The following is an 11,628-nucleotide window of genomic DNA, read 5'->3' as shown; positions in this document are numbered from 1 at the left end:
AAGCAAGGTTGTGTCATTTGCATATTGAAAGTTGTTAATGAGTCTTCCCCCAATCCTGATGCTACCTTCTTCCTAGCATCCAGCTTCTCAGCACAAAGATTGTATAAGAATGATGAAAGACATAACCGATGTATACCTTCCCTTGCTTTAAACCGCACAGGCGAGGAGGGGTGAGTGGAGGCCGTCCTCCGGGCCCCCCAGGAGATCACGGCAGGGAATCTCCTGCCTCCGGAATGGCTGTGCCATCAGAAGAGCAGCCGCACGATCTGGAGGCAGAGCAGGGACCTCCCAGCCCACGATGCAAATAAAGGTGAGCACTTTGGTGCTGCCTTGCAGAGTGGGGTGCTTATGGGCACTAAATTGGGGAAGCTGGGCTTGCTGACCCACAAAAGTGGAGCTGAGGACCTTTGGGCTGAGGCTTACTGGAACCGGGCCTCTGGATTCTGAATTCGTGGAGCTCAGTTTGCTGACCCACCGAGCTTGAGTTTAATGCCTTGGGGCGGAGGCTTAGAGCTCAGTGATGTGCCCTTTAGGCATCAATTAGCAACCCTGAACACCCTTTGTAATTTGTCCAGATGAACCACTATTTCCTGAGCAATTCTCACTTGCCTTGTGACCTGTTCATTTCCTTAATAGATTCTTCAATCATGGTTTTTATCTGTGAGTTCTGGGCAGCCATTGCAATAGATACTAAAGCATAGATGTAGAGAATGTTACTGAAGACAACATAGGTCTCCAGTCAATCCCCAGAGACATTGCAGCTTGGACTTCTTCCTTTAATATCATCAGCTCTTGATCAATGCTGCCTCCTGAAATGGTTTATCAGATTTAGCAAATAAAAATATAAGATAGCCATTCTATTTGAATTCCAGATAATCATTTGTTTTAGTATGTGTCTTACACATGATAATTTATTTATCTGAAATTCACATTGAACCAGGCATCTTGTAGCTGGCATTCCTAACACAAAAGGATCCGTAACTTGGAGTGAGCATATTCAATTTTGTACGAGGAGAAGGCCCCAGAGTCCTGTATCATTCCATGGCCTGGCACTGTCTCAACTGATCAATCCGTGAAATACAGAGTTTAATGAGCAGTTACTATGGACTCAATACGAAGAAGACTATAAATATTATCCTGAGAGATGGATCCTGCAGAGAAGCGAAACACAATATACCTTCTATCACACGAGAAGTACCGAGACAAAGCGGACTCCTCATCTGTAAAATGGAGAGAATGATCTTCCTGCCATAAGGAACTGCCACGGAGTCATTTCTGATGCCTGAGGACCCTAGAGGACAGTGGAGAACCGCCACCCAGGGTTTTCCAGACCCTACAGAGCTTCCTCTTTGTCCCCAGGAGCAGCTGCCAGAGTCACACTGCTGCCCTTTCTGTTCGCAGCCCTGAGTGTAACCGATGGCACCACCAAGGCCTCTGGGGCGTGTAAACCATGAGTGGACTAATACACGTAAAACACGCAGACTAGTACATGCAGCATCGTTACAATAAATGTTACCGTTATCCCAAAGGACAGTATCATCATCTAGAGACAGCAATTCCGTTTCCACACGACCACAATATGCAAGTGAGTTCAGTGAGTCTACTATTACATCTGCTCCCAAGTGGTTCCTGTGTAACCTTGGGTACGGCACTGCTCAAGTTTCTCCTTTGGAATATGAAAATGAGTAACGAAGAATGTGCATATGGATGGAAGGGTCATGGAGAGGAGACGAGCCAGTCAGGGTGCAGTGCAGCAACGATGAAACATACAACGTTCCTCTAGTTCCTAAATGCTTCCTCCCCCCACTATCACATGATCCCAATTCTACCTTACAAATTCTGCTAGACCAGAGGATGTACACTGGTACAGATAAGAACTGGAAACACAGGGAATCCAGGACAGATGACCCCTTCAGGACCAGTGGTGAGAGTGGCGATACCGGGAGGGTGGAGTGGAAAGGGGGAACCGATTATAGGGATCTACATATAACCTTCTCCCTGGGGGATGGACAACAGAAAAGTGGATGAAGGGAGACTCCGGACAGTGTAAGGTATGACAAAATAATAATTTATAAATTATCAAGGGTTCATGAAGGAGGGGGGAGCAGGAAGGGAGGGGGAAAACCGAGGAGGTGATGCCAGGGGCTTCAGTGGAGAGCAAATGTTTTGATAATGATGAGGGCAACGAATGTACAAATGTGCTTTACACAATTGATGTATGTATGGATTGTGATAAGAGTTGTATGAGCCCCCAATAAAATGATTTTAAGAAAAGAATGTGTATATGATAGTCTCATATGAAATCAAATGTAATTTATTACTATGAAGAGTTATTATCAAAGCTGTGCCTTTCCAAAACCAAACCCTGTGCTATTGAGTCAATACTGACTCACAGCCGCCCTACAGGACAAGGTAGAACTGCCCCAGTGCATCTCTGAGACCGTAACTCTGTATGGAAGTAGAAAGTCTCATCTTTCTCCCACGGAGCAGATCATTTTCTTGAACTGATTATCTGCTGGTTAGCAATCCAATGTGTAACCACTCTACCACCAGGGCTCCCTATGTTGTTCCGTAGACCAGGCTAATTTAGTCAACCAGAGAATTCTAGATGTGTGGGAAACCACCTCAGATAAGTCAGAAGGCTTGAGCAAATGGAAAAAAGAAAGAAAAAGTTATGCTGCTAAGAAGATGTAAGAGCTTTCAAAATACTGGTGCCACATCAGATAACTATCTAGTTCTCCGTCTCATTCCATAGCACGGGAGTGCTTGTCAGGCATAAGTCAGGCCCCCTGAAGAAGTTTGTGACTCCCATTTTTTAATGAGAAGTTCTTGAATATTTAAGCAAAAACAAACACATGGGAAGGTGGAAAGAGCTTTGAACGTGTCAAGAGCATGAAGCAAAAGTCAGGAATTACGAGGTTCAAAACCTGGCACTGTCGGTTCATGCTAGGAGACCTTGGGCAGGTTATTCAATCACTCAGAGCCCCCATGTTACCAGCCTTAGTGGTTGTTTCCTTTTTGATGGAAGACACTGATGACTACCCCATGGAGGAATTTAGGAGGATTCAAGGAGACAACAAACACAACACACCCAGAACACTGCCTTGCATACAGCTACTCAACCCCCTTCTTCCTTCCCCCTCCATTTCCAAGCTAACTAGCGCCAACCAGAGACCCCATAGCCACCAGGAATATTTTAATCTCAATGGCGAAACATTGGAAGATGACCAATCAGCTGTTATAAAAGATAAGACAATGAAGTCACCATGTGGATTCTTTGACTGTACGATCGTTAGAGTCACAGATTTGAAGATGTGAGCATTTATCGACCGCAGTTTCCTCATCGTGAAGATTAAGAACGTGAGACCCAGAAGCGTCACTTCCAAGACAAGAATGATAACCAAAGCCAGCATCACCTTTTAACCCCAGTGTTTCGGCCGAAACGTCACTCAGAAAGCCCGGTCTGCTTCTGCCAGATTTGAATATGACAGATTACGGCATTAGTGAAGGTGCTGCATTCACATCAACTGAATGAAAATATGGAGCCAGTAAGCCTAGTGGTGAGGACATAGGTTCTGAAGGAGAGACGAGGGTTTGGCAAATCACCTGTCCCCTCTAAAAGTCTCAACAGCCTCATCTATTGACGAGGGATTAGAATGGTACTTATCTCACAAGGCTGTTATAAAGACTGCATGAAAGGATGCACATTGCACAGTGTTGTATACAGTAAACATTGAAAAATGTGTTAGCTATTATTAACAATAACAGTAGTATACTCTATCTAATTGGGCTAGCTCATAGTTCTCACCCATAATCACATTCTAAATGATTATTTATGTCATTGAAATCAGAGAAAATAACTACACTAAAGTTGGGATATCCCATCCACCTGCACACAAATTCACACCCAATCTGAACATCCTTCCTTATAGCTTGAGCCTTTTGAGAGATGCTGAAAATTGAAATGAAGAAGAGAGAAAGCAGAAGAAGAAGAAGAAGAAAAAGAAAAAGAAGAAGAAGGAGAAAGAGGAAAGATTTAAAAGTAGACTACTGCCTCAGGGCATTACTATCAGTATCACGATCAAGTACACCAGGATGTTGACAATTCTAACAACGACCTGCTACAATAGCCTCATCCCCACAGAGAGATCCTGTATTTTATGGTCACGCATCCCATTGGATAAAAGTAATTCCCTGGCTGCAACAAAACCTTATCCCATGGAAATGCAAGTCCTGTACATACTAATTGACAGCATCAAAGTCTAACTCGTCTGCAATCTCTTCCTGAAGAAAATAAAAACAACAAACCACTGCATAGCTTGTCACATAGTTTCCCTTCTCCAGGGGTCAATGAGGAGTCTTCAAAAGCTTTGCAGAAAAATTCCAGTATCTTCTCATTCCATTTTTCCATGAAGCTTTTGAAGCCCTAATGTATTCATATATAAATTGCTAACTAAAAACTATAGTTCTAACTATAAACTCTGTGGGGGGGGGGGGAAGTACTGTTATTTGCTTATCACCAAACCTTATTAGCTTTTTGTCAAGACAGCTTGAGGAAATGTGTACCCTTCAGGAAGGAGGCTGTAAAAGAGATAGCATCTATCTTTTTTCTTCTTCCTTTCTCTGCCTAACCTCTCAGGATAATCCACCCATCTAACACAAGGAAAAGGAGAGCTGGTGGGGCAGTGGTTAAAATGCTCAGCTAATAACTATAAAGTCAGTGGTTCGAATCCACCAACTGCACTGCCAGAGAAAGATGAGGCAATTTGCTTCTGTGAAAATTCACAGCTGTCAAGTCAATGCTGACTCGTTGACTGATGGCAATGGACCCACTGTGGGTTTCCAAGTCCGCAACCATTTATGGGAGTAGAAAACCCACTCTTTCTCCTGAGGAACTGCTGATGGTTTCGAACTGCCAGACATGAATATGGCAGCCCAACGCATAACCACTACACCACCAGTCTTGGAAACCATATGGGACAGGCCATTCTACTCTGTCCTACAGGGCCAGTTCTACTCTGACCTAGAGCAGACCACAGGGAGCCCAAGCCTACGCAAGGGCAACAGGTTGCTGCAAAGCTTCAATGAGGAAGCTGAAATGGAATTATAAGAAATACTATGTATTTTCATTATAATGTTAGTACTAGGCCAGAGGGCAGGTCCAAAATCAACCACTGTGTTTTACTAGAATTTCCTTAGCCATAGCTTGTTTTGGTTCAGAAAATACCATTTAACCAGAGGGCTTATTAGAATCCATTAAACAGCAATCCATGGGAAGCACAACAGGTCATTGAGTTGATTTGTACCCTGGTGTTTACTGAGAAGTTTAACCTGTGATTGAGTTAAAGGCGACCAGCAGTAACCAATTACCCTGCTTCTTCTCCAGGTTTCAGTTTAACTCTGTAAATTGCTGCATTGCTCACACAATCCACAATGCAGTTACTCTTTTAAAAATAATATAACTTTCAAGCATTTTCTCCAATAAAAGCCATAGTGAAGTGAAAACTAAAAAGCTGCTTCAAACAAATAAATAGGAAATGCTTTGCTTGATCCATAGGTTGGTGTGAAGATGCCATCGAGTCGGTCCCAACCCCCAGTGCCTTACGCACAACAGAACAAAACACCACCCGGGCCCGGGCCAACCTCACAATTGCTCCTACGCTTGAGCCCATTTTCCTTTTGCAGCTATCGGGTCACTCGTCTCCTCAAAGGCCTTCTTCTTCGCTGCCTCCCTGCTTTGCCAAACACGATGTCCTTCTGCAGGGACTGGTCTCCCCTGACAATGTGCCCAAAGTATGGGAGACGAAGTCTTTGGATCCATACAGCTTCCAAGACAGACCGGTGTGTGCTTTTCGCAGTCCATGGTAGTTTCAATAGTCTTCTCCAGCACCACGCATTAAATGCGCTGATTCTTCGTCAGTCTCCCGTAGTCATTGATCAACTTTCACAAGCATAGGAGGCAATTGAAGATACTATGGCTTGGGCCAGATGCACCTCACTCCTTCAAGTCACATCCTTGCTTTTCAATACTCTGAAGAGGTCTTGTGCATCAGATTTACCTACTGCGACATGTCTTTGGATCGACTGTTTCATGAGCATTGATGTGGACCCAAGCAGGACAAAATCCTTGACAACAAATCCATATAAAAACAAGTTAATCCAAAATGTATCTTTTCAGCATTATCCATCCACTGCCATAGGGTTGGTTTCAACTCATAGTGGCCCTAGATAGAGTTTCTGAGAATGTATTCCTTACATAGAAAGCCTTAACTTTCTCCATTGGAGTGGCAGGCAGTTTTGAACTGCTGACCTTGAGGTTAGCAGTCCAATGTATAATGCTCTAATGCCACATGGGATCCTTTACAACATTAGATACTGGTTATTATCCATTTTGCCAATGAGGTCAATAGTTTCTGAACTGTGTTTCACATAATACTAATATTCCATGGAACATTTCTAGAACTGGGAGAGGGAGAAATTGAAATTGAAAAAGTGTAGTCACAGCAAAACATGGTTAATTACTCTATGCCAATTCTTGTAAGTCCTTTTCACCACACTTACCAAAACCCTTAGCATTGAAAGAGACTTTCAAGGTCCTGTGGGGAATAACAAAGATGTCTCATGTGTTTTTCTTATTCTCAGTATGCTTGCAATCCAGGTGAAGAGACAAAAGCAATGATGAGATAACTTAAATGCTAAGAGAGTTTGTTGGTGAGGGTGGTCTGGCAAGTCACCACAGAAGGCTTAGTGTTGTCGTGGCTACTAACCAAAAGGTTGGAGGTTCAAGTCAACCAGGAGACACCTTGGAATAGGAGCTTGGCAATCTACTTCTGGACCGCAAGTTGGTGGAAACTCTGTGGAGCACAGATCTGCACTCTCACATACAGGAGCACCGTGAGTCTGCACCAACTCAAGAGCAACTGATAAGATATAGAGGAGTGGAGAAAATCATTGTAGAGAAGGAAGTAGGGTATTAAGATAGAAAAGATAGACATCTCTAGATAATACAAATGTAAAAGTACCATTCCATGTTGGTGTTGTCAGGTGCTGTCTAGTGGGTGCTAACCCATAGTAACCCTATGTATAAGAGAAAAATAAAACAAAACACTACCTATATCTGGGCCATGCTCACGACTGTTGTTATGTTTGAGCCCATTGTTGCAGCCTCTGGGTCAATGAATCTCCTGAATGGGCTTCCTCTGTGCAATGACCTTCTGCTCTCCCAAGCATGATGGCCTCCTCCAGGCCCTGGTCTCTCCTGATAACATGCCCAAAGTCTTGCCACCTTCACTTGTAAGGAGCATTCTGTCTGTACTTCCAATTCTGTCTGTACTTCCAAGCCAGATCACTTCATTCTTCTGGCAGTCCATTCAAAGCTCACTTATTTCAAGCATAAAATATGATGACAATATCATAAAATATGATGTGATATTTCCAGGACAATTAAAAGGGGGGGTTTAAATGAGTGAGCGCTAATGATAGGTGATTTATATTTCAACAAAGCTGCTATAAAATTTTTGGAAGCTATAATTTTAATAATAAAATAAGTATAATGATCACATATTAATATATATCATGGGTTATCATACTCATTTGGCCTACCATACCCTTTTCAGAAAAACAAAATTACCCAGCGCCTCGCTGGCAAGGAAAAAACGTTTGCACTGTAGCCCATAATCCAGAATAAAGTGTAGGTATCTGCTTCTGCAGCCTGACTAGAGTGGTATCACCCACTTTGAGAAACACTGATATATGTGAAGTGCTTAGAAGAGTGTCTGGTCCACAGAAATCTTACCATTATATCTGAAAAAGAGAGGCAAAACTACACATTGTCTTCAAACTCCCTAACAGAGGTGATTCTCTGATATTTCAAAATTTCTTCCCAGTGTTCCCTCCCTTTCCAGATCCCCTGCTCACTGCCCTAGGAAGTCTGTCTTTCCTCTCAGTGGGATTAGTCCTCCCCTCCCAAATGGCTTCCACAACCCTAGTCTCACAACCATTTTCACTGTTCCTAAGAGGAGCTCTGCTCAGTGCATCCCCTTTACTCAAAAAGCCTGTGATGGTTTTGACTGCACAGCAATTAAATCTTACACAAATGTCTGTTATCTGGTGCTGCCGTAGCAGCAATATCACAAGTGGGTGGTTTTAACAGACGGGAACTTATTTTCTCACAGTTGAGGAGGCTAGAAGTCCACATTCAAGGCACAAGCTTCAGGGGAAAGCTTTTCTATCAGCTCTTTGAGCAAGTTTTGTCCCTTCAGCTTCTGCCACCTGGCTCCTTGTAGTTTAGCATCTATGTTCCCTATCTCTGCTTGCTTAGATTCCTCATTCTGTATCTTATTGACGCAAAACACGCCCTACATTAACCTTGCCTCATTGGCACAACAAAGAAAACCTTCCTAAATGGGACTGTAACCCCAGGCATCAGGAGCCCTCTGGCATTGTGTCTACAGGTTAGGTTGCTGACTGCAAGCTCAACACTTGGAAACCACCCTGCTCTGGGAAAATTACAGTCTCAGAAACTCACAGGAAACTAGCCTGTCCTACAGGGTCGCTGATTCTAGGCAGTGCGTTGATTCTATAGCAGTGTGTTTGGTTTTTGGATAGAGGTTAGGATTTACAACACATATTTTGGGGGGACACATTTCAATCCATAACAACAACTAAACCTAATAATAAAATGTATACGAAGTGGAATGATGATGATGGGTGCTTTGAATGAGTGCAGAAAAAAGGATCGAAAAATGCTATGTAATTGTATAAAAACTTTTTTATTCTGATCCTCTTTACCGCAAACACAATACTTAAAAAAATGTTTTGGTCTAAAGTCATTAAAAGTTCCATTTTATAAGAAAACTATGGGAAGGGAAGGGATATATTGAAATGAGTAAGATGTCAGTAAAATTGTTTTAAAAAAACAAAACCAAAAATTCTGTTTTAAGCTGGAAACCTTCTCTAAGCAGCACGTCAAGAAGTCTTTCTACGGAAGTTCTCGTTGAGACACCTAAAAACTCACTGCCACAGCGACCCTGGAAGACAGCGGAACTGCCCCTGTATTCCCAGACTGTAAATCTTTATGGGAGTAATCTTCATAGAGTTTCTTGAAAGTCAGAGAACAATTATGGGGGTTTATTGGGGAGTTGTGAGAAAATTGAAAATGCATTGGTGATAAAATGACCACGAAAGTTGCACAGAAAAATCTCTTCTTTTATTACCACAATGCACCTGCTCATTCTTCAAGTGTAACTATTAGGTAGTTAGCTTAGAGATAGGGGATTGTCCCTCCCAGGCCTGCAAAGGTCCCCATAGAGGAGGTTGGAAAGAAATCAGACAACCATTAGACACCTATGAAGACCCCAAACTGAGCATGCTCATATTAAAGCCCAGGAGCCACGTGGGCAGATCAAATGAGGCCCAGGCTCATGATATCACCCAGGTGGACCTAACTCAGCCAATGGGGCCAACCAATAGCCTCAACCACGCCCTTCCCCCATCCAGGGGGCGGGCTAGAATAAAGGCAGGGAGTATGCTCTGGGACTGCTTTAACCCTACTCCTGGTCAGAAGCAGGTGGAGGGGGAGGGTCTCACTCCCCCAGACAGGTGCACATTCATCCGCTCTGGGCCTATTTCGGGCCCACAGCCTCTTGGCCCACATGCTCTCAGCCTCTAGGGTTCTTGGGTTTCTGGCCTCCCGGGATGCCCCCTCCCTCAAGATCCCCAGGCGAGGGTGCTCTTTTCCACGGGGTTGTTCGGGCCCAGTTGTGAACCCCTTTGAGTCTGTAAACCCTGAAACTTGTCCTGTCCTTCCTAAAAACCCACTTGGATTACAAAGCGGGCTTCAGCATGAATTCTTTTATCGTGCGAAGCCAAGAATCGAGGTCTTACTCCAGAAACCTAACAAGTACTGTCATACACCAATTTTGTTGAGAAACTGTACCTCATCCACCATACCATCCACCATACAGCCCTGATCTTGTCCCTTCCGACTTGCTTTTGTTTTGAAAAATAAAGAAGATTGAAAGGGGACATGATTGAGTCCTTTGAGGACGCCCCAATTGCTGTTGTGGTGTGGTGTAAATCAAAGAGCCAGATCGCTTTGGGGAAGATGAGGAGAGATGAAAACCCCACCTCTGAAAGTTACACACCTAGAGGGAGGATGTGTTGAAACGGAATAATTTGACATATTGATTCTTTGTTTAATAATGGTTCCTATGAATATGTAGCATTATTTTTACATACCAAGTATTAACCCAATGAAGATAAAAGATGGCTAAAATTGATGTATGAAAAATGAGAAATAACTTGTCCTAGCATAACTTTGAATCACTTTCCAAGAAAACCAAACTCACTGCCCTGGAGTGGATCCTGACTCTTGGCGACCCTGTAGGACAGACTAGCACCACCCCTGTGATTTTCCAAGGCTGGGACACTTGTCTTTCCCTATAGCAGCAGCTTAAATATAATTTAGAATGCCAGCCACCTTCTCCACTAGCTCTCGCCTTCCCCCTCTAAAAATAGTTAAATATTTTACTCCTGGTTACTCCAGTGGAATTCAGACTCATGGTGACCTCATGGCTGATTTTGGGGTGTAGATGAAGTACATTAACAGGGAGCTGTCAGATATTGGGGCTGGATTCAGAAAGAACAAGTGATTTCATTGCTGATGTCAATGGATCTTGACTCAAAGCAGAGAATACCAGAAAGATATGTACTTATGTTTCATTCTCTAGGCAAAGGCATTCAAGTGTGTGGATTATAACAAATCATGGATAACCCTGAGAAGAATGGAATTCCAGAATACTTGATTGTGCTCATGCGGAATATGTGCACGGACAAGGAGGCAGCTTTGCTAACAGAACAAGGGAATACTGCATGGTCTAAAATCAGGAGAAGTATGCATCAGGGTTGTATACTCTTACCATACTTATTCAATCTATATGCTGAGCAAATAATCAGAGATGCTGGATTATATGAAGAAGAACTTGGCATCAGGACTGGAGGAAGGTTCATTAACAACCTTCACTATGCAGATGATACATTCAGGAGAGACCAGCCCTGGAGAAGGGCATCATGCTTGGGAAAGTGGCGGGGCAGCGAAACAGAGGGAGGTCCTTGGTGAGATGGACTGACACCGTGGCTGCAACAAAGAGATCCAACATAAGAACAAGTGTGCGGCTGGCACAAGCGTGAGCATTCTGTGTGCACAGGGGCACTGAGTTGGCACCGAGTTGATAGCACTTAACAATAAGAACACAAGTGCCTAATCAGTGCTTCTCCACCTTTTCAATGCGACCCTTTCATACAGCTCCTCATGTGTGGGGACTCCCCAGCCATAAAATTAGTTTCGTTGCTATTTCATAACTGATTTTGTTACTGTTATGAATTGGGCCACCCCTGTGTAAGGGTCGTTCTACCCCCAAAGGGGTTGCGACCCACAGGTTGAGAACCACTGTTCTAGTGTAGTCATTGTTCCAACAGGTGACAGGGGGCCCTCATTGCCGAGGAAATATCGGCATTATTGCAGTTACCCAGGGCAGTGTCCTCCGCTTCAGTAACTAGAAGCCTACAAGGCTGCAGCCTGATTTAGTGTCCAGTCCCCCACAGAGACGGAAAAAACCAAGTGGGAAA

At 43.6% G+C, this 11,628-nt stretch overlaps 1 protein-coding gene across 1 annotated transcript in view; it reads right to left on the bottom strand.

Annotated features, from left to right (window-relative positions):
- The window catches only part of LOC101646633 (myomegalin), a 190,319-nt gene that overhangs the window by 127,848 nt on the left and 50,843 nt on the right, over window positions 1-11,628 (bottom strand). The window lies entirely within an intron of this gene.

Source organism: Echinops telfairi, unplaced genomic scaffold (genome assembly GCF_000313985.2).
Source record: "Echinops telfairi isolate 266 unplaced genomic scaffold, ASM31398v2 ScPeMD7_7466;HRSCAF=8504, whole genome shotgun sequence".
NCBI classification, from domain to species: domain Eukaryota; kingdom Metazoa; phylum Chordata; class Mammalia; order Afrosoricida; family Tenrecidae; genus Echinops; species Echinops telfairi.
This window is presented reverse-complemented; position numbering and strand designations above follow the sequence as displayed.